Raw genomic sequence first — 23,523 nt, 5'->3', positions numbered from 1 at the left:
CTGTGGTTACAAAAGGGCAACGTGAGAGATGCCTGTGGTAACAGAATTGTGCTGTATTTTGACCTTAGTTTTAGATACACAAAACTACAAGTGTGATAAAATCACATTTAAATACATACACACACACATAGTGTATGTAAAACTGAGGAAATCTGAATAATATCCGTGAGTTATATCAATGTTAATTTCCTGGTTGTGATACTATACTCTATTTTGTAAGATGTTACCATCAAGGGAAATTAGGTAAAAAGTTCACAGAATCTTGGCCGGGCACGGTGGTTCATGCCTGTAATCCCTGCACTTTGGGAGGCCAAGGCCGGTGGGTCACCTGAGGTCAGGAGTTCCAGACCAGCCTGGCCAACATGATGAAACCCCGTCTCTACTAAAAATACAAAACAAATTAGCTGGTCTTGCTGGCGCGTGCCTGTAATCCCAACTACTCAGGAGGCTGAGGCAGGAGAATCACTTGAACCCAGGAGGTGGAGGTTACAGTGAGTCAAGCTCGTGCCACAGCACTCCAGCCTGGGCAACAAGAGCAAAACTCCAACCCCCCCCAAAAAGAATCTATTTGTATCACTCTTACAATTGCATGTGAATCTACAATTATCCCAAAATTAAAAAAAAAAAAAATTTAAAGAGTGAAAAAGAAAACTGGAGTGAGTGGCTATATTATTATCAGAAAAAAGTAGATTTCAGAACAAAGCAAGTTACCAGAGTTCAAAAGAGATACAACAGGCCAGGCGCAGTGGCTCATGTCTGTAATCCCAGCACTTTGAGAGGCCAAGGTGGGCGGATCACCTGAGGTCAGGAGTTCAAGACTAGCCTGGCCAACATGGCAAAACTCCATCTCTACTAAAAATACAAAAAGATTAGCCAGGCATGGCGGTGGACACCTGTAATTCCAGCTACTCAGGAGGCTGAGGCAAGAGAATAGCTTGAACCAAGGAGGTGGAGGTTGCAGTGAGCTGAGATGCACGCCACTGCACTCCAGCCTGGGCAACAGAGCAGGACTCCGTCTCAAAATAAACAAAAAACAAAGAGATACAACATAATAATAAAATAACCGATTCACCAAGAAGATACAACAATTATGTATGTATATGCACCTAACAACAGAGCTTAAAATACATCAAATAAAAGTGATTTAAAATTTTTTTTTTAATAATAGATAAATCTGATAGGGCACAGTGGTTCACACCTGTAATCCCAGCACTTTGAGAGGCCAAAGCAGGTGGATGACATGAGGTCAGGAGTTTGAGACAAACCTGGCCAACATGGTGAACCATCATCTCTACTAAAATACAAAAAAATTAGCCGAGCGTGGTGGCACATGTCTGTAATCCCAGCTACTTGAGAGTCTGAGGCACAAGAATCACCTGAACCTGGGAGGCAGCAGTTGCAGCGAGCTGAGATCACACCACTGCACTCCAGCCTGGGTGCCAGAGTGAGACTCCCACTCAAAAAAAAAAACAAAAGAATAAATAAATCTGCAGTTATAATTGTAGGCTTCAACACTATTCTCAGTAAGAGACAGAACTAGTTGACAGAAGACCAACAAGGATAGCCAAGCACTGAATGTCATGTTAACCAATTGAACCTAGTTGAACATTCCACCCAACACCACCAGCAAAATACATATCCTTTTCAAGAGTAAATGGAACATACACCAAGAGAAAAATCATAGGGTGAGTCATTTGAAAAAAAATAAATAAACACCTCAACTAATTTTAAAAGACTGTGATCATACAATGCATGTTCTCAGGTTATAATTCAATTAAATTAGAAGTCAATAATAGGAAACTCTCCAAATATTTAGAAATTGAAAATCAATAGATAAACTTCTAAAGTAGTTTCATTTATATGTGTTATATCTGGAATTGTCAAAATTATATGTAATTAAGTCTGTTGTATATTAAAAATCAGGAGAGAGTTAAGTCTATGGAATTACTGAAGTCATTTGGAAATCAGAAGCCAGGCTGAGTTTGTGCCCACTGTGGTGCTGCCAGTATTGGTGTGGGCATTAAGGAATGCTTTGAACCATATTCTACAACTGCAATCTCATACTAAATAAATGACTATTCCTTAACTAGTTGTTCATAAGTCACTTAAAAACTACAGTTTTTAATAGGGTCCCTTTCCCCTGTTTTTGTGTTAATCATCTTGCAATCTGTTAATAACAGTGATATGGTTTGGCTCTGTGTCCCCATCCAAATCTCATCTTGAATTGTAATCCCACCCACCCCATGTCCAGGGAGGGACGTGGTGGGAGGTAATTGGATCACGGGGGTAGTGGGATGGTTTCCCCAATGCTGTTCTTGTGATAGTGAGTGAGTTCTCACAAAAGCTGATGGCTTTTAAGTGTGGCACTTCCTCATACACTCACATGCTCTCTCTCGCTCTACCTATATATATGTATATGTGTGCATATGTGTATATGTATATGTATATATGTGTGTTATAGATATATATCTCTCTCCTGCCACCATGTAACTTGTGTCTTGCTTCCCCTTCCCCTTCCACCACGACTGTGTTTCCTGAGGCCTCCACAGCCATGCAGAACTGTGAGTCAATTAAATGTCTTCTCTTTATAAATTACCCAGTCTCAGATAGTATCTTTATAGCAGTGTAAAAACAAACTAATACAAACAGCAATATTCATTTAAGAATTCAATGCTATAAAACCTAATTAATTCAATACTGAGATTCGACATGCCTTCATCCAATCCAGTTTTTCTAGCTTCCTCTTACCCTTAGATAAGTTTAGACATTCTATGATTAAAAGACTCTCCGTTTCTGAGACATGAACAACTTTTAGACACTTGAGACATACAGGTGACATTCTAATCTCAAGAAATATAAGAGTTGACTTAATAAGGGCATAGGTCAGGGTTGAGATATTCTTTTAAATGTGTCCAACAAAAGAGAGGTTGGTTACGGTTTATTTTAATGTTTTAAGTGTGTATTACATCAGTGTTTCTGAATTTTCTAATTTAAAATTCCACTCTCATCTCCAACAGGCAACAATGTAGTTATTTTAAAGGTAAAAGGAAAATATGCTAAAAACTAAATTGTGAGAGCATTATTAATATACATAAAGTATGCATTGTCACCATGATCTGCATTAACAACAACAACAAAAAGTGTGTAACACCCATAGCCTCTATCCTCAACTGACATTCATTCAACAAATATTGACTGTCTATCTGGTGCCAGACATTACACAGTCATTGCTCTTGAGAAATACCCAGTTCAGTGGGGAAGACAGACATATAAACAACAATTACAATCTCATATGATATTTGCTATAACAAAGGGGCCACAGACAGAAGTATATTGACAAATGCCTTACAAAGAAGACTTTGAGCTAGGCCTCTGAGTGAGAAGGACAGTGTCCGGGAGGGAGTATGACAAGAGGAGGAGCCAAGAGAAGGATGAATCCATTCATACGGACTCAAACAGCATGATTTCTTAACAATAGAACGAGGGTACCTTAAACAGAATGAGGAGAGGTAAAATGAGAGAAGGGCTTAGAAAAAACAGTTTAGGAAGGGTCTTAAGACATCCTGGAGGATTTGAGGCAGGGGAAAGATGTAATTAGAAATTTCTTCAAAACTCCTGCCTAGGCCGGGCACAGTGGCTCATGCCTGTAATCTCAGCACCTTGGGAGGCCAAGGCAGGTGGATCACTTGAGGTCAGGAGCTCAAGACTAGCCTGGCCAACATGGTGAAACCCCATCTTTACTAAAAATACAAAAATTAGCCAGGCATGGTGGCGTGTGCCTGTTATCCCAGCTACTCGGGAGGCTGAGGCACGAGAATCACTTGAATCTGGGAGGCAGATATTGCAGTGAGCTGAAATCGCACCACTGCACTCCAGCCTGAGTGATAGAGCAAGATTCCGTCTCAAAAAGAAAAAAATCTTGCCTATTGGCAGCATCTGTTGCAGTTCTCTAGCAAGTAATAAAAAGGGACTGAACCTTAAAACAATAGCCATAGAAATAGGAAAGACAAATTCTAGGGATATTTCGATAAAAAAGACTCTGTGATCCAATCAGCTGTGAGGAAGAGTCAAGGGTGGATCCCATCCTCCCACTTAGACAACACTTTAAAGGCAGGGAAGACAAGATTAAAAAGTTGGGTAAAAATAACAGATCCTCTTTGAACACGTTCATGTTTAATGTGATATACCTCTTAGGCAGCTAGATGGAGACTTAAAGCAGTACTAAATTTTGGAAACAGCAACATGGATTTTAGGAGACCAAAAAGACTGAAGGTAAAGGTATAGGAATCAGTGATTTATAAGAGTTGTTGAAGTTCCTGGGGATAAAGAAATCAAACAGAGAAAACATATTCTTATCATTCTTGTCATCTTATAAGAAATGCTTCATTGGCAAGGAGCACTGATTGGAAATTGACTTAAAGTTTAACTAATATGTAGTTTCCCTTATTTCAAAAAGTTTGTCCACAACTGTTCTAAAGTGATCATCATGAAAGCCAATAATTATGCAATGCTCTGCCATCAACGTTTAACTTCACTTCTGGAAGGGAGGATGAGAAACAGGCCTGCCTCCTGCCCGCTCCAGCCTGAAAAGGATTCCAACAACTGAAAAAACAGAGCCCAAGGACAGCAGGCTCTTCTCAGGTGAAGTTATCATCAAAACCACAAGCAATTCTCTCCTGTTTCCCACTCACATCCTCCTCCTTCCCCTGTGTTTTTCTGTGAATATATCCACATGCCACAAATAGGCTACCAAGTCTTAAGAGTAGGTGGTGCAAAGGTAAAATACAGCAAATTAGTTAAAAGGTAAATACGGCAAGGACAAATTCTATTGCTTTTTGATATCTCTGAGAAGGCAATGGAAGAGTTAGAACTAGCAAAGACGGTAGGAATTACAAGATCCAAGCAAATAGTTTCCTCTCTTTGGATTAGAGTTGGACATCCAATTGTATAAGTTTTAAGTGTGTAAAACTCCTGGCAGGAGGATTGAGGTGAAGAACGGGAAAGTACAGAAGGATTCCACCAAATTTTAGCTGCTCAGCAGACAAAATAAGGTATGACAGGCATCTAGTCAGGGCTCTAGAAAAGTATTTGACCACTGCCAGAATCCAGAAAAACCAATGCTACCAAGCATCTAAAATGAAAAGTACCAGACCAGGCATGGTGGCTCACGCCTATAATTACAGCACTTTGGGAGGCCAAGGCAGGTGGATCATCTAAGGTCAGGAGTTCAAGACCAGCCTGGCCAACATGGTGAAACCCTGTCTCTGCTAAAAATACAAAAATTAGCCGGGCATGGTGGCGAGTGCTTCTAACTCCAGCTACTCAGAAGGCTGAGGCAGGGAGAATTGCTTGAACCCGGGAGGCGGAGATTGCAGTTACCTGAGATTGTACCACTGCCCTCCAGCCTAGGCAACAGAATGAAACTCTTTCTCAAAAAATAAAAAAAAAAAAAAGTAAAGTACTGAGGCAGGCAGACCACTTGAGGTCGGGAGTTCAAGACCAGCCTGGCCAACACAGTGAAATCCCATCTCTACTAAAAGTACGACAATTACCCAGGCGTGGTGGTAGGCACCTGTAATCCCAGCTACTTGGGAGACTGAGGCAGAAGAATCGCTTGAACCCAGGAGGCAGAGGTTGCAGTGAGCTAAGAAGGCACCACTGCACCCCAGCCCAGGCAACAGAGCAAGATTCCGTCTCAATCAATCAATAAAATGAAAAGTAGTAGCCTTCTTAGCAGAAATCTCTCATAGCAGAGTGTTGTAAAAGATACTGAGGAGTCAGGAAATGGGGAAAAAAAAACAGGGTCTGAGAGCTCCAAAGAGCTGAGGCTCACCTGAGCTTTTTGACTTCATTTCTGCAATAAGCAAAGAGCTCCCGCACTATACCACTGGCGTGTCAGGACTGACGTGCGTGGATGGAAAACGACACCTGGAGAGTTGCTCACTTCACCTAACATACAATTCTAAATAAAATGTTTCACTCTTCTGTGAGGTCTTTGATTATCACTAGCGAAATCTCTACAAATACAGAAACATGAACTGCTGCTGTCTGGTTAGGCCTGTCTTTCAGGGGCTGAAAAGTTGCTCTGGAAGCGGGGGCTTTCCTGACTTTGCCCTAAAGCTTTCTCAGACTGCTCTATAATAAAGATGATTGAAAAGCATATTATGTCAACAGATGCTTCTTTGGAAAGAGGAAAACAGGAGGACAATACCTCATCCATCAGAAAGAGCCAGACATACCTATAGGGTAGGCAAAGCAAGCCAAAAAAAACCTCTTTGTCTGTTTTTTTTTTGAGGGGGGCGGGGGGGATTTGAGACAGGGTCTTGCTCTGTGGCCCAGGCTGGACTGCAGTGGCATAATCACGGCTCACAGCAGGCTCAAGAGATCCTTCTACCTCAGCCTCCTAGTAGCTGAGACTAGTAGCTGAGATGTGGTATGTGCCACCACATCTGACTTTTTAATTTTTTTTTTTATTTTTGTAGAGGCAGGGTTTGACCATATTGCCCAGGCTGGTCTCAAACTCCTGAGCTCAAGCAATCTTCCAAAGTCAGCCTCCCAAAGGGCTAGGATTACAGGCATGAGCCACTGTACACCCAGTCTATATTATGCTTTGAAAAGGAAAAATAATTTAGTATACACCTACTAAGAAAAAAAAAAATGTGCCAGCAACACCCAAGATGATGTCATATCAGCAGCTAGTTTCAGGTCAAATACAGTACAACAGGAAGCTTAGGACTGAAGACAAGCAGCACCCAGCCCACTGGACCCGCCCCTAAACCAATCGCCAGACTTGCTCCCAACCTACACATTCCACCGTGTATAGTGACAAGAACACTTTCCACTGTGGATAGTGAGACAGTAATTTGTATATTCAATTCTGCTATTTCAAAAGCTAGGCTGTGTATATACATGGAAATATCCGGTCTGTCAAGTATTCTATAGCTGAGAGGGTTCCATAAAATATCATCTAAGCACTTTCAAAATACAAAAAGTTAAATTCTTTTTAGCCATTCCATTTCTATCACTGCAGTCTCCAACCCTGCCAGGCTATGAAAACTGAGGCCAGTAATGACTTTATTCTGCCAGAACATTGAGTGGCAATCAAGCCAAGGATAATCAACTGCAAACAGAAGAAACCCATTAGAATCTAACATTGAAAAATTGGGGAATTGGGAATATTTGCTTTTAATGCTTACTCTTGGCCAAACCAATTAATACCTATGCCTATCCACAAAGCTCTTGTATAAGTTGTTGGGTGGAGGGAGGAAAATCACCATCACCATCATCACTACTGCCATTCATCACCACCACCACCACCACCACGCCATCATCACCACTGCCATCACCTCCGTCACCACCACCATCACTGCCACCATCACCACCACCATCACCATCATTACCACCACACCACCACCGCAATAAAAAGTATGCATTTCTGGCTGGGTGCGGTGGTTCATGCCTGTAATCCCAGCACTTTGGGAGGCTGAGGCGAGTGGATCACGAGGTCAGGAGATCGAGCCCATCCTGACTAACACGGTGAAACCCCATCTCTACTAAAAATACAAAAAATTAGCCAGGCATGGTGGCAGGCGCCTTGTAGTCCCAGCTACCAGAAAGGCTGAGACAGGAGAATCCTTTGAACCCGGGAGGCGGAGCTTGCAGTGAGCCGAGATCACGCCACTGCACTCCAGCCTGGACAACAGAGCGAGACTCCATCTCAAAACAAACAAACAAACAAAAAGTATGCATTTCTGCCCTCCAAAAGGCCACAGAAGCTTCCTTTCTTAGGAAATTGTACTGCTATATTTGCTGTTTTTCCTTTGCCCTCCTAAAGCTATCACCACATAATAAGCATCCTTTCAATAAAAGAAGAATAGGAAGAGGTCAAGATTGTTCAAGGATTCTAGGACCCTGGTGATAGAAGACAGAGTGAATTTATGGCCCAAATGAAGTGTTTTTATCTTTCCATGGGAGAAAGATACTGTGACTAGTAGAGTGAGATACTAGAAAGAATGCAGCCTCTCTAACTCACTATCATTTGTAAATTCCCTGCCTGATTTCATAACAAATATCACTTTTCCTTCAGGGCCATTGGAAAAAAAAAAAAAAAGAATCACAGTGATAACAAAGGTGCCATTATTTCTGGTCGCATTTTCCTGTTAATAATCACAGTTATAGTCAACTAATGCCCTGGGTTCTCACATCACTAAATAAATACTACCTGATGGCAAATATTAGTATCCCCAACTTCGCATTCCAAAGATGTCAAGAAACCTATCGGAAAGGTCAAATCTCAGTAAACAAGGCCAAAGTCAAAAAAAAAAAAAAAAAAAAATTCCCCTATTTCCATTATTTCCTAGTTTCAACATAAATGTCTGTGTCTATGGCTCTCAATGGAATTTTCTACCAGGCACATCAGTGGTCATAGTGGCCATTATAATCCTATCCTACTTGACATAATAAATTTGATTAGTAGAAGTTCATAAAAACAGAATCCTGGAAGGGATTCCTGGATCAGAGACTCTTAACCCAAGATTTGTTAATTATAAGAGGGCATGAACATCTTTAAGTTACAGTTTCAAAATTTGTGTACATGCACAGTTTTCTCTGGAAAAATCCCAGAGCTTTCCTAAATTCTCTGGGACTCATACTGTTCTCTCCATTTAAGAATCACTGACAGCAAATTAGTCACTCTCAATTCTTACTGTACATCAGAACAGGCTCTGAGGAACTTTCATTTAAAAACACACTTCCCCACCGGGCGCAGTGGCTCACACCTGTAATCCCAGCACTTTGGGAGGCCAAAGTGGGTGGATCACTAGGTCAGGAGTTCGAGGCCAGCCTGGCCAATATGGTGAAACACCGTCTCTACTAAAACTACAACAATTAGCCGGGCGTGGTGGTGGGCGCCTGCAGTTCCAGCTACTCGGGAGGCTGAGACAGGAGAATCACTTGAACCTGCGAGGCAGAGGTTGCAGTGAGCACAGATCGTGCCACTGCACTCCAGCCTGGGTCACAGAGCAAAACTCCGTCTCAAAAACAAAACAAAACAAACAAAAACAAAAACGCACACACTTCCCAAGGCCAAGCCCTAAACTGACTAAATCACAATATTGGTAGACAGAGCTTAAGCACATGAAATTTTCTAAATAACTTTTTTTAAAAGGCTTTCGAGTAATTATTATACACACAGAGGGTTAAAAAACACTGTGTAGCTTCAATTGATTAGTCTTTTTATTTTACATAATCACTGAACTTTATCATTGGAAGAAATCCTAGATATTGGAAAACTAGCACACTTCTTTTACAAAAAGAACCAGATCTGTTAATTAACTCGCACAGGATCATACAGCTAATTAGAAACAGAACCAAAATATTCCGAAAACTACATTCAAATTTTTATTTTTTAAAAATCGTAAAATAGGGTTTACCAGCCTCTCTACTAAGTCCCCTAAAACTATCTCCTGAATTTCTTTAACAGAAAAAGTTCACCATCTTTTGTAGTTCATATGCAAAAAGTAACCTACATCTGCATAAAATTATTTTAAATATCACAGATGAACCATATTTATAGGGATAAACCATCATGGGTAATAAATTATGATAAACACACAGTGAAGATTGGTTGACCCCTTTATCAACTGAGTGAGAAGTTCCTGATTATCAAAATTACGGCTCACCACAATTTTTTATATTTTACTTTCTAGCTGTTTTATTTTATTTTTAATTATCAAAGCAAAGAACGAGAGCATACTTGCCCCCAGAAAAGGGTGTAAATAGCCAAGGCATCTCATGTCCTTCAGGAAGGTATTTACATGTCCCAAACCAGGAAGGATAGGCCCCTTTAATGGTAGATCAAATGACATCTATTTATCCTAACCGAAGACCTTTAAAATTTAATTTGAGTTGAAGAGAAGAAAGAGAAAGAAGGAGGTGACTTTTCCTTTGTTAAATTTCACAATAAATTTATATCCAGACTCAGCAAGTGCTTTTCAGTGGCTTCACAGTAGCTGAGATAATTATAATACTGACCTCTTGATGTATGAGTCCCCATTGAGAGAAGTCAGCTGAATCCCAAGGACAGCATTCCAAGGCTATGAAAAGAATTCTTTCAGGACACACCCACTGAATGACTTGGTGCAGGCAGGATTTCTCCCTACCCCACTGAAGGAGACAGAGTAGAGGGGAAAGGAGAGGAGCAGGGTTCAATTCATTGACAGGGACCCAGGCAGATAAGTAGTAAAAATAGTTAACATTCAAATGCTTACAATATGCCAAGAACCACTCTAAAGATTTCTGTATTTACAATCAACGTTTCAGCCCGTGGACAGCATATGCCTATGTTCCCTTAAGATTGTAACGGAGCTGAAAATTCCTATTGCCCAGTGACGTCTTGATGATCCTGACCTGTGTAAACCTAAGCTAACGTATATGTTTGTGTATCAGTTTTTAACTACAACAACAAAAAAGCTGTTAAAAAAAAAAAATCTGAAATGGAAAAAAGCTTACAGATATAAGGAAAGAAAATGTTGTATAGCTGTACAATGTGTTTGTGTTTTAAGCTAAGTGTTTCTACAAAAGAGACACAAAATTTAAAAGTTTATAAAGTAAAAACAACACAGTAAGCTAAGGTTAATTTATTATTGAAAAAAAGGCACATAAATTTAGTATAGCTTCAGTGTTTCTAAAGTCTACAGTAGTGTAATGTCCTAGGCCTTCACAGTCACACACCACTCACTCACTGACTCACCCAGAGCAACTTCCAGTCCTGCAAGCTCCATATGTGCCCTAGACAGGTGTACCACTTTTTTGAGACAGTCTCACCCTGTCGCCCAGGCTAGAGTGCAATGGCGTGATCTCGGCTCACTGCAACCTCTGCCTCCCGGTTCAAATGATTCTTCTGCCTCAGCTTCCCAAGTAGTTGGGATTACAGGCGCCCACCACCATGCCCAGTTAATTTTTGTATTTTTAGTAGAGATGAGGTTTCACCATGTTAGCCAGGCTGGTCTTAAACTCCTGACCTCGTGATCCACTCGCCTCAGGATCTCAAAGTGCCGGGATTACAGGTGTGAGCCACTGTGCCTGGCCCCACTTTTTACCCTTTATGTCATATTTTTACTGTACCTTTTCTATGCTTAGACATGTTCGGATACACACACATCTAGCATTATGTCATAAATGCCTACAATATTTTGTACAGTAACATGCTATAAGGTTTGTAGCCCAAGAGCAATAGGTTGCACCATCTAGCTTAGGTGTGTAGTAGGCTACACCACCTAGGTTTGTGTAAGTATACTCCATGATATTTGCACAATGAAGAAATTATCCAGATTTCTCAGAACCTATCCCTGTCATTAAGTCACTCATGACTGTACCACCTCCTGTGGATTACGAATTCTTGTTTGACCCTTCATAAAGCCTAGGACAATACCTTAAATAGAGCAGAAACTGAATAAGCATTTTTTATTTTTTATTTTTTGAGATGGAGTCTCGCTCCGTCGCCCAGGCTGGAGTTCAGGGGCGTGATCTCAGCTCACTGCAACCTCCAACTCCCTGGTTCAAGCGGTTCTCCTGTCTTAGCCTCCTGAGTAGCTGGGATTACAGGCACGCACCACCACGCCCAGCTAATTTTTGTATTTTTAGTACAGACGAAGTTTCACCATTTTGGCCAGGATGGTGTTGATCCCCTGATCTCGTGATCCGCCTGCCTTGGCCTCCCAAAGTGCTGGGATTACAGGCGTGAGCCACCGTGCCCAGCCTGAATAACCATTTGATTGAAGTGGAAAAGAAAAAATTCTAGAACATTAGTTCCAAAAAGCATAAGGATTTCCTGCAGTTAACAGTACTTCACACAAGCACTGAGTAATGCCATACTCTAGTTTTGTGATCATTTCTCTTTCCATATCTTTACCTCTGATGGAGGCAGAATGCCTAGTCCTTGGCATGGATATATATGTATTTGTGGAGCAAATAAGTGAAGAGAGAGGAAATCATCTTCAAGGAAACTACACATTTTTATATTTATCCTTTGTGTTTCCTCCTACTAAAGTGTTAGTTTCACGAAGACAGGAAGTTGTATCTATTTGTTCACTATTACCCACAACAATGCTTAGGCAAGAAAGGAATAGTCAATAAATACTTACTGCATTTATGTTGTTGAAGGAATAAAATGCTAAGTGAGAACACTATAATCTCAGTACTTTGGAGGCCGAGGTGGGCAAATCACTTGAGGCCAGGAGTTCAAGACCAGCCTGACCAACATAGCAAAATCCTGTCTCTACTAAAAATACAAAAAATTAACCAGGCCTGGTCGCACGTCTGTAATCCCAGCTACTTCGGAGGCTGAGGCATGAGAATTGTTTGAACCTAGGAGGCAGAGGTGGCAGTTAGTTGAGATTGTGCCACTGCACTCCAGCCTGGGTGACAGAGTGAGAGTCCCTCTCAAACAACATAAAAAGCTAAGTTAAAACAGAGTTCTGTGCTACGTCCTAGAGATGGAAGAAGAATAATTCATCATCCTATACAGTAGAAAATAACTCAGTCCCAGCATTGCTAAATGTTGATGTGAGTAACACTGTGAAGGATAAACCTTTTCTGATAGAACTTATTTTCATATATGTGATAGTAACACTACAGAAGCACAGTCAGGCCGGGCACAGTGGTTCACGCCTGTAATCCCAGCACTTTGGGAGACCAAGGCAGGCAGATCACGAGGTCAGGAGTTCGAGAACAGCCTGACCAACGTTGTAAAATCCCATCTCTACCAAGAAATATAAAAATTAGCCGCGCATGGTAGCATGTGCCTGCAATCCCAGCTACTCGGGAGGCTGAGGCAGGAGAATCACTTGAGCCCAGGAGACAGAGACTGCAGCGAGCCAAGACCCAGCCACTACACTCCAGCCTGGGCAACAGAGCGAGATTGTCTCAAAAAAAAAAAAAAAAAAGGCAGCACAATCATATGTATTTTTTAGTAAATGCTCTCTGAATCCTGTGATGCCAACATAAGTCACCTGGAAGAGGGACCCCTTCGCTGTAATGCCCCTTCCCAGAGTGAGGACTAAAGTCAAAGTCACGTGCCCATCAGAAACCCAGTCTTTTTCTGGATCATGGGCCAAGTACTACGGCCTCAGTGCTCCCATCCCAACTGCCCACGCTCATTTATAATGCCTGTGCAGATGTTCCTTCCACACACTCCAAGGGAGACAATCCTAAATATAGAATTCCAAGGCCCACAGGGTGAAGGGTGAATCCAGTGTGTATCCGGAATTGGTGGGTTCTTGGTCTCACTGACTTCAAGAATTAAGCCACGGACCCTCGGAGTGAGCATTACAGTTCTTAAAGATGCGGTGTCTGGAACTTGTTCCTTCAGAAGTTCAGATGCGTCTGGAGCTTCTTCTGGTGGCTTCCTGCTCTCCCTGTAAAGAGTGAAGCTGCAGAACTTCGTGGTGACCGTTACAGATCTTAAAAGCAATGCATCTGGAGTTCTTCGTTCCTCCCAGTGGGTTCGTGGTCTCACTGACCTCAGGAGTGAGGTTGCAGACCTTCACTGTGTCACAGCTCATAAAAACAGCGTGGATCCAAACAGTGACCTGTGGCCACAAAAAGTAACCAGCAACAAGAAGATATACTGCAAAGACCCAAAGACCATAGAAAGCAACCCGAGCAGGTTGCTGCTAGTGTGATCGGGAAGCCTGCTTTTATTCCCTTGTCTGGCCCCACATTCTGCTCATTGGTCCATTTTACAGAGAGCTGATTGGTCTATTTTACAGAGCGCTGACTGGTCCGTTTTGACAGAGTGCTGATTGGAGCATTTACAATCCTTGAGCAAGACACAGAGTCACAGAGCGCTAGTCCTCCAAGTCTCCACTAGGTTAGCTAGATACAGAGTGCTGATTGGTGCACACACGATCCTCCAGCTAGATATAAAAGTTCTCCAAGTCCCCATCCAGTTCAGGAGCCCAGCTGGCTTCACCCAGTGGATCCTGCACCAGGGCTGTAGGCGGAGCTGCACGCCATTCCCGAGTGGCGCCTTCACTTTTCAGCCCTTAGGTTGTCCATGGGATGGGGCGCCACTGAGCCCGGAACGGCACACATCGGGGAGACTCAGGCCGCGCGGGAGCCCACCGCAGGGGGAGGAGCTCAGACACGGAGGGCTGCAGGTTCTGAGCCTGTCCCGCCGGGATTTTGAGTGCAGCGCTGACAGGCCGGCACTGCTGGGGGACCCGGCACAACCGCCCCAGCTGTTGGCCCGGGTGATAAGCCCCTCACTGCCCTGGGCTGGCGGTGTCGGCCGGCCGCTCCGTGTGCGGGGCCCGCCGAGCCCACGTGCGCCCGCGCACGCCGGAACTCACACTGGCCCGCGAGCACAGCGCGCAGCCCCGGTTCCCGCCCGCGCCTCTCCCTCCACATCTCCCGGCAAGCAGAGGGAGGGGGCTCCGGCCTCAGCCAGCCCAGAGAGTGGCTCCCACGGTGCCGCGGCAGGCCGAAGGGCCCCTCAAGCGCCACCAGTGGACGCTGAGGCCGAGGAGGCGCTGAGAGTGAGGGCTGCTAGCACTTTGTCACCTATCACAGTGGACATACAGAACGTGCTGTCCATAAACATGACGACTAGATTCCTGCTCCCACTCACACTGTCTGGTCAGGCATGGAAGTTGGCTAAGAATCTGAAAACTCAAAATTCAAACCTGCCCTTCAAGATGGTTATAAAGGTGTATTTGTCAGAACAGAAAAATTTCCAAACATGTTTTGACACTTTTTTGTTTGATTTATAACTTCTAAATATTTACATACAGAGTATGTGGTCCTGCATTCACATGCTAGCCCCGGGCACCACAAATGTTAGGGGCAGGACTCCCCATCGGAGAAACTGAGGCTCAGGGCAGCTGACTTGCCTGAGGGCACAGGGCTAGGAGCTGGAAGAGCTAGAACCCAAACCCAGTTCTTCATAAGCCAAGCGTCATTACCTAGGGTGAACCTCTCCCTCACTTTAACCACTTCAGAGCACTTTTGTGTGTGCTTCCCCACCGTGATTACAGAAATCCTGGAGGATCCCAAGAGGTGAGGCCGTGGAACCAGGAACAGCCCATCCTCTCTCCTTGCACCCTGTGTTTTCTCCTCAATACCACAGCAGCCAAATGTGATCCTAGGTGATCCTAAGCCCAGATGGTCGCTGTGCAAGTGCACACCTGTACATCCCCATGGTGTGGAGAGAATCTATGCTAGAAGTAAACAAGCAGCGGCACATGCCTCAGGAACCGCACAAGACGAAGCCTGAGGCTTCTGAACACACATCTTTTTACAGCTCTAAACCCAGAAGTGCATTAGTGTTCTTGCAAAACAGGCTGTGCGGCAGTTTTAAAAGCCCAGCTATAATACCTTCATAAGACCTGTACTTACAGGGACCCTTTCATCCAGGAAATTCAAAGTACTTTACAAGCTCAGAGTCATTCATCCAAACACTCCAGGGAAGTATGCAGGTGGCCTAGGTTAGACTCATTGACGAAGAAACTGAGGCAACCTGACAGCCTTAAGTACCAGTCTTTAAAACGGTCTTTGCTTTTTGAAAATGAGTAGCTTTAAACATGCACAAAAAACATGCCACCGATAGAGGAGGAAAAAGAGATTTGCACTATTTTTGTAGATATTAAATTGAATGTAACAAAATTAAATACTATAGTCATAGAAACCTATGCCTTGGTGTAGCTTTCCAAATGAGTCATGAAAATTTATGCTCTGTCCACTACAAATGGCTTGTTAAATTTGAGATACTATTGCCTTTCAAAATGCAAATTCCATAATCACAAATTTTAAGACAGAAATTTCATTTTTTTCCCCCCAAATGGAATCAGGTTTTTACACCTTTAGCCAGAAAGCACTTAGCAAAGGTGATTAGCATATTCTCTCTGGACTAGATGGAATCAATATCAAGCCAGGGAGATTAGCTTCATTTGATTTTTAGTGGGAGGTAAATGGCCCCGGGGAATTATGTCTGAGAGGAGTGGAGGAAGAGTCCTTTCATAAATAAGGGAGGTTAGGAGTTCAGGAAGAACAGAACATATAAAGTAGCCATTTTTGTTACCTTAATATAATCCAAATAATGTTTGGACTGAATACATATATTTGAAAGTTATGTTCATAGAAATAACCAACATTCAGTGAGTTATCATTTTGTTCTAATCACTGTACTTTCTGCTTATAAATAACCCATTTTATAGGCAAAACAAAAAAAAAGCCTCAGAAAAATTAATAGATCCATCTCAAAACAGTTTACCATGGAGTTAGAAAAATATTTGCTCATGTATTCAATAAGGCAACTACATAGAATCTGAAATATGAAAATATATATACATTTCTCCCAGGGAGTTCATAATCTAGTAGAGAAATATGCAGGTAAAACCATTTTCCAAAAGGCATGTTCAAGGCACCATGGCAATGCAGTGGCAGCAGAATTAACTGAGGGTCTAGGGCAAGGAATATGAAGGATTTTGCAGACAGGATGTCCATTTCAACAGCCAGATCAAAGGAGAAAGGAATTCTAGACTGATGACAATGGCTTATGTGAATGCATGAAGACATAAGAGAACCTAATCTAGGTCTCTGGGGTCATCTGGCATGACTAGAGAGAATGAGGATGCATAAGAACAGGTACTAAAAGTTAATCCTGGGCTGGATAAGTGTGCATAGGTAGGAAATTAGATATTAAGAATTAATTATTCAGCTGGTGCAGTGGCTCACGCCTAGCACTTTGGGAGGCCCAGGCAGGTGGATCACCTGAGGTTGGGAGTTCGAGACCACCCTGATCAAAATGGAGAAAACCCGTCTCTACTAAAAATACAAAGTTAGCTGGGTGCAGTGGCACATGCCTGTAATCTCAGCTACTCGGGAGGCTGAGAGGCAGAATCGCTTGAACCAGGGAGGTGGAGGTTGCAGTGAGCTGAGATCACGCTATTGCACTTCAGCCTGGGCAGCAACAAGAGCAAAACTCTATCTCAAAAAAAAAAAAAAAAAATTAATTACTTTTGCAATTGTGTATATCTTATCTGCCCAACAAGCTATGTCTCCTTGATGGGAAAAAATCTCCCTTTGGATTCTAGTAGAACAGTTTATGCCTAAAATGGTTTAATCTAAATCTCTGATTGCTATTACTTCTTCATCACCATCATCAGAGCTAGCACTTAGACAATGGCCACAGGCATCACTATTAGCTCTTTATGTATAATAACCTATTTAAATCTTGAAAGAGCCCAGTGAGGTAAATTGTATTACCAGCACCATTCTACAGAGGAGCTGAGGCACAGGAATGTGCCTAGAACACACATCTGCCAAATCACACTGTATGGAATTTATGTCCCAAAACACACACAAAACTGAAGTGCAAAATTATGTTACAGGAATTTTCTGCCTCCTTAATTATCAATTCTCTTCCTTCCCATCCCACACACTCCCATCGTCATAAGCAAATGTCATGGACTTGCCAGGAGATGACTAATAAGCTCACCAACACTGCTTCTCAGCCATCACACAGTATCTGCCACTTTCCTCCTCTCCTGTTCAGTGCCATCCAGTGATATCCGCCAATGAAAACCAGTGTCAAAAGTGCTAATGGTCAAGATATTAATTTAGCTGCTGAGCTCCCAATGATGTCACTTCCCAAGGCTGCACAAGCCACTTTCTCTGCTACTGCCAACCCTATCCCTGAGGTAGTTACTGATGCCACTTAACATACTCAATGTGGCACACAGATTTTGGTAATCAGTCATCTGGAGATTTTGCTTTCACTTTTAACACAGCCCAGTCTCCCTATGTTTCCAACATGATTCTGTTCAATTGGAAAGTAATCCAAGTGATTGGCAGCATGCTTCCCTTGGAATCCTCTTTCTGTCTATTAACACATTTTTCAACTTTGGTTTACATAAACACCCCTCCATTCGATTGTGAGCTCCTTTGGGCAAGCCTTAAAGAGGTACATAAACTTTCATAAACTCAAATTGCTAGTAGGCATTCAGCTTGTTGAATCAATGAGTCGAGCATTAATGTTCTACCTCCACTGTAAGTTCTTTGAGACTGTACAAGCTTCTATTCACTTTTCTGTTTCTCAGTTTCTTGTGTGTGTGTGTGTGTGTGTGTGTGTGTGTGTGTGTGTTTTTGAGACGGAGTCTTGCTCTGTCACCCAGGCTGAAGTGCAGTGGTGCGATCTCGGCTCACTGCAAGCTCCACTCCCCGGGTTCAAGCCATTCTCCTGCCTCAGTCTCCCGAGTAGCTGGGACTACAGGCGCCCACCACCATGCCCGGCTAATTTTTTTATTTTTAGTAGAGATGGGGTTTCACCATGTTAGCCAGGATGGTCTCGATCTCCTGACCTCGTGATCCGCCTGCCTTAGCCTCCCAAAGTGCTGGGATTACAGGCGTGAGCCACCACGTCCGGCCTGTTTCTCAGTTTCTTGTTTGTAAAATGAATTAATAAGAGCATGAGCTTCAAAGGGTTTCTGTGAAGATCTGTAAAGCAGTTAAAATGGTACATAGCCTACAATAAGCATCTAATAAATGTTAGTCACCATCTATATCTATATACTTAACAGCTACTTATTGTTTTGTATAAGATGTGAACAAAAGTTCTCTGAAAAGGAATTTGGAGGAAAGAGACTTTATTTCAGTTAACTGGAGAAATTTGGTTTAAAAGGAAGGTGCATTCCAGAGAACAGAAAGAGGATTTGGGTTTTATAGCAAATGTTCCCATCCAGGTTTCCAATCGGGTCTGTTAATTCAAAGATCTGAAACTTGTTTAGTTTCTATTGGTTGACACAAGTGAGTGCTGTTGATTGGTTGATACAGCTGAGCCCTGATTGGTCAATATAGCTGAGCTTTGATTAGTTGGTTCAGATGAGCTCTCAAAGTCCCAAAGTTAAAAAGATGTGGGGTTTTCCAGGGTTTTGGGGAACTCAGAGTATGTGTGGGGCCTCAAGACAACAAATGGCTGCTTGACTCTCTGTTAAATCTAGGCCCACTTAGCCACTTGGGATCCATCTTGTAAAATTGGCTTTTTCACGTTCTCGTTTTTTCACAGATATAACCACTGTCTATTTGTGCTTTGGATATTTCTGTTCAATTCAACTGTCTTCCTATAGAACGAGGACTTTCCCAGAGGTACTTCAGAAAGTCATGAAAACAAACTCCTGGAGACCAAAACACCAGACTTCCAGACGTGTCCAGACTGATCTGAATTCAAGAGTATGAGTGAGCAAAGATAAGGCCAAAGGCATAATACCAGGTACAACCAAAGGCACATTTTCCACATGAACTTAAAACGATCAACTTGGCCGGGCGCGGTGGCTCAAGCCTGTAATCCCAGCACTTTGGGAGGCCGAGACGGGCGGATCACAAGGTCAGGAGATCGAAATCATCCTGGCTAACACGGTGAAACCCCGTCTCTACTAAAAAATACGAAAAACTAGCCGGGCGAGGTGGCGGGTGCCTGTAGTCCCAGCTACTCGGGAGGCTGAGGCAGGAGAATGGCGTAAACCTGGGAGGCGGAGCTTGCAGTGAGCTGAGATCCGGCCACTGTACTCCAGCCTGGGCGACAGAGTGAGACTCCGTCTCAAAAAAAAAAAAAAAAAAAAATCAACTGAAAAGAGAAGACATGCCTATGGCCATGGATGGGCTATGCTTCTAGGTGGCAATACACAGCATACAACTGACTCAAGTGCCACTCCTACCCACCTGATAAATGGCTGTCAAGAATTATGGCAGTGGGCTGCTCTGCATTTTGGTTGACACACCAACATAAATCCGACTAATATTAGACTGTGTGACCTCACCCTAGGACCCGAGCCAGAGGTTTCACTTGAGATCTCGGAAGTTATCAGATCTGGAAAGTGTTTCAGTTGCTTTCTCTTTTAGTCCATTTTAAGCAAAACAAAAGGCAGCACGGACCCAAAGAGGCAAGAAGGTAAAACCAGAAATTGTCTATACTCCATTACCCCAAATTACCTGACGATGAATAAATATTCATTGTTCCATGGTTTCCATAAAAACTAAACACCTATTTAAAAAGACCTGATTTTCGTCATGCCTTTAATCTCTTCCTTTTCGCTTATATCAGAGAGAGAATATTCATGCTTCCTGACCAAAAGATATGCCTCTAATACAACCTTAGACAAACTCTGACCCAAACCCTGATTCGGTGTTCTTTTTTTTTTTTTTTAATTGAGACAGAGTCTCACTCTGTCGCCCAGGCTGGAGTGCAATGGCTCAATCTCGGCTCACCACAATCTCTGCCTCCCAAGTTCAAGCGATTCTCCTGCCTCAGCCTCCCAAGTAGCTGGGTTTACAGGCATGTGCCATCACACCCAGCTAATTTTTTTATTTTTAGTAGAGACGGGGTTTTGCCATGTTAGCCAGGCTGGTCTGAAACTCTTGACCTCAGGTGATCCGCCCACCTCAGCCTCCCCAAAGTGCTGGGATTACAGGTGCCACCCACCCGGCCATTATATTCTTTTGCTTTCACTCCTCAGTCAGTCCACTGCAATCCCTTAACCAAGACTCAGCCTGGAACATACCACTGCACTCCTCCCAGTATGCCTTAGTGGAAAAGCTGAAATTACACTGACGTTAGAGGTGCCGTCCTGATATTTGTTGGCCGAATGATCTCAGTTGAATTTCTTCACCTCTCCAGGCCTCAGTTTCTACATCTATAACAGGAAGTTGATCTCTGCAGCCTCCTTACCACCCAAATTCTCACAAGGGTCATTAGCCCATAGGTTTCCAGGTGTGCGGTGAAGCACAGAATGCTGAGAATCCACACCCTACTCTTAGCATATGGATGAAGAAGTTCTAAGGAAGCACATGTGTTGAAGGGTAGGGGGAGCTGCCTGGGTAAAAAATACCAAGACAACTGAATATGGGAGAAAAACACTTCTCTCGTCCCCAACTGAAATTGAAAATTGTTTGAATGTGTGCAAGCACAAAGAATAGCTGTCAGGGAGCCCAGTGGTGTGAAGAAAACCTGAAATCATCCCTCTCTATCAGTACAGAGTATCTTTGTATCTTTGTATCTGCTGTAACTGGAAATGGAGAATTAGGCAGATGGAGTGTTTTTAAGGGATTGGACAATTTATTAAGTGCTATAAAACATAAGCAATCAATAAATAATATTTCAATTGATTTCAACATCTTTCCACTGGTTCTCTTTGGGAAATTTCAAGCTGATGCCAAAATGTTCCACTCTGCTCTCTGCTGCTCATTTAGTGAATTCCCATGTGTCAATACACAAATTCAGAAGCGCAGAACAGCAGAGGCCACCAATATGGCCGCGCAGCATTGAAGAATGTCATCACTCAATGTTTCAGGATCTACCCGTCAAACACTGACAACTCACAATCAATCTAAGAAGTTACTTTGTAAAACTGACTCTTTTTCTCCCTTGATTTTGAGACCTAGAAGTCTATATTGCTTGACGCTCCTGGAAAATTTCGAGATTCACACTTCACTTTCAACTTTGTGGATTAAACTTTGTCTCTTAAAGACAATAGTGAATGGTTTTGTACTGGCTATGAAGTCTGCTTTTAAGAGTAGTTTAGGTATTCTTTGCAAAGAGGCGTCTGTTATTTCCATCATGTTATTTTATTTTCAATTTTTCCTTTTTCCCTTCCATTTTAAATCCCCCCTCGGTGGCGTGCCTAAGTGCTCAGGTAATACACATACAAATGCTTCAACAGACAGATGGGTAAGTACCATCTCATGGTGCCCATACTTCTTAGTGAAAAAAGTACCCAAAACAGAGTGCAGTAATTCCATCCCCTCAAGTGCTATAATAATCCCTGCAGATGGTAGTTCTGCAACTAAAACTGCAGCACAATGGATATATAAATTAGGGCTACCAATAATGCTTGACAATACAATGAAGTAAGTATTCTAATATTCCCATTTCTACTACACACACTATATAAAACCAGAAAAATTACTTTTAAGACAAGTAGCGAAATAAAACTTGCTAAAACGCTTTGCAAAGTCAGTGCTACATTCTCATCTTTTTCCATACGCGATTTTCATGTAACTGAGTGTATATTCCAAACAGAAAATTTTCTTAAGCTGTAGATCTCATCAGCTTTGTAGGTTAGTCTCTATGAGCACAGGATACCTGAAAGCTGGTTAATGAATAATATTTCAGAAATCTTTACTAACATGCTAATCACAATTGGATAGCTCTCATTTAATTCTTTAAAAAAAAATAAGTATTATTATTATCCTCATCTTCTAGCTGAGGAAATTAAGGCAGAAAGAGGTTAAATAATTTAGTTAAGGTCACATCACTAGTGGCAATAGAACTGGGATTTAAACCTGGGAATTCGACTCCCAAGCACTTAGCTACTATACAACATTACCCTGGTAGTAGTACTAGAGTCCTTAATTTCATAGGGGTAGGGGAGGAGACTCATATATTTGCCTTAAAAAACATCTTCTTATAATGCCAGACTATCACAGATCCAGTCCAGTGAGATTTGCCTACAGAAATACCTACAGGACCTAAACTTAATAGATTCCTTTGCCTATGGGATATACTTCCTGCACAAAGTCCAGAAGCAAGGCCAGGACCCCTGTGAATTACGAGGATCAGTGGGAGCCCATGGCTGTCTGCCTACTTGTTTACCTGCTTTTAGTTATCCGGAGATATTGTGTCTCCTGAACTGTGCACATATGAAAAAATGTCAAGGTCATCAATATTTACCTCTCATGAACCCAAAGGTCCCATTAAAAGGGTACCAGTTATTTATGGGAATGTTTTAGTCACTTGGTACAGATGGGAGAGGAGGAAGAGCTTGGAACTATTCACATTTTATCATAATCTCTAATATGAGAAGTCTACTGCCACCACCAAAGTCAAAGCTGAAATTAATATTTGTAACATAAAAGTATCATGGGTGCTACTCAGTTTTCATGAATCTAACGTCACCAACAATAACAAGTCGGAAGATCCCGTCACATTCGGTGCAACAAGAAAGCTCTGCACAGCATGCAATTCCGAAGTGATGATGATACACTAAATGCCAGATACAGCATTCAGATTCTTGTCCTTTTTTTACTTTTTCAAGTATGAAGTTCTTGTTCTTTGTTACTTTTTTTAAGTATGAACACAAGCTAGTCGTTTTGTGTACATTCCACCCCACCCTAAAAATGTTGCTGTATTTATCATTACATTTCTTTGTTTTTGGTTTTTATTTTATTTTATTTTTTTTTGAGACAGTGTCTCACTTTGTCACCCAGACTGGAGTGCAATCTTGGCTCACTGCAGCCTCGACCTGCCAAGCTCAAGTGATCCTCCCACCTCACCCTACAGAGAACCTGGAACCACAGGCAGGCATCACCACATCCAACTAATTTTTTTATTATTTGCAGAGGCGAGGTCTCGTTAGGCTGCGCAGGCTGGTCTCAAACTCCTGGGCTCAAGTGATCCACCTGCCTCAGCATCCCAGAGTGCTAGGATTACAAGTGTGAGACACCACTGCACCCAGCCAACACTCCTAATTC

This window comes from Chlorocebus sabaeus, chromosome 17 (genome assembly GCF_047675955.1).
Source record: "Chlorocebus sabaeus isolate Y175 chromosome 17, mChlSab1.0.hap1, whole genome shotgun sequence".
In the NCBI taxonomy this organism is placed as follows: Eukaryota; Metazoa; Chordata; class Mammalia; order Primates; family Cercopithecidae; genus Chlorocebus; species Chlorocebus sabaeus.
The sequence above is the reverse complement of the archived record's forward strand: the minus strand, read 5'-3'. Positions refer to the sequence as shown.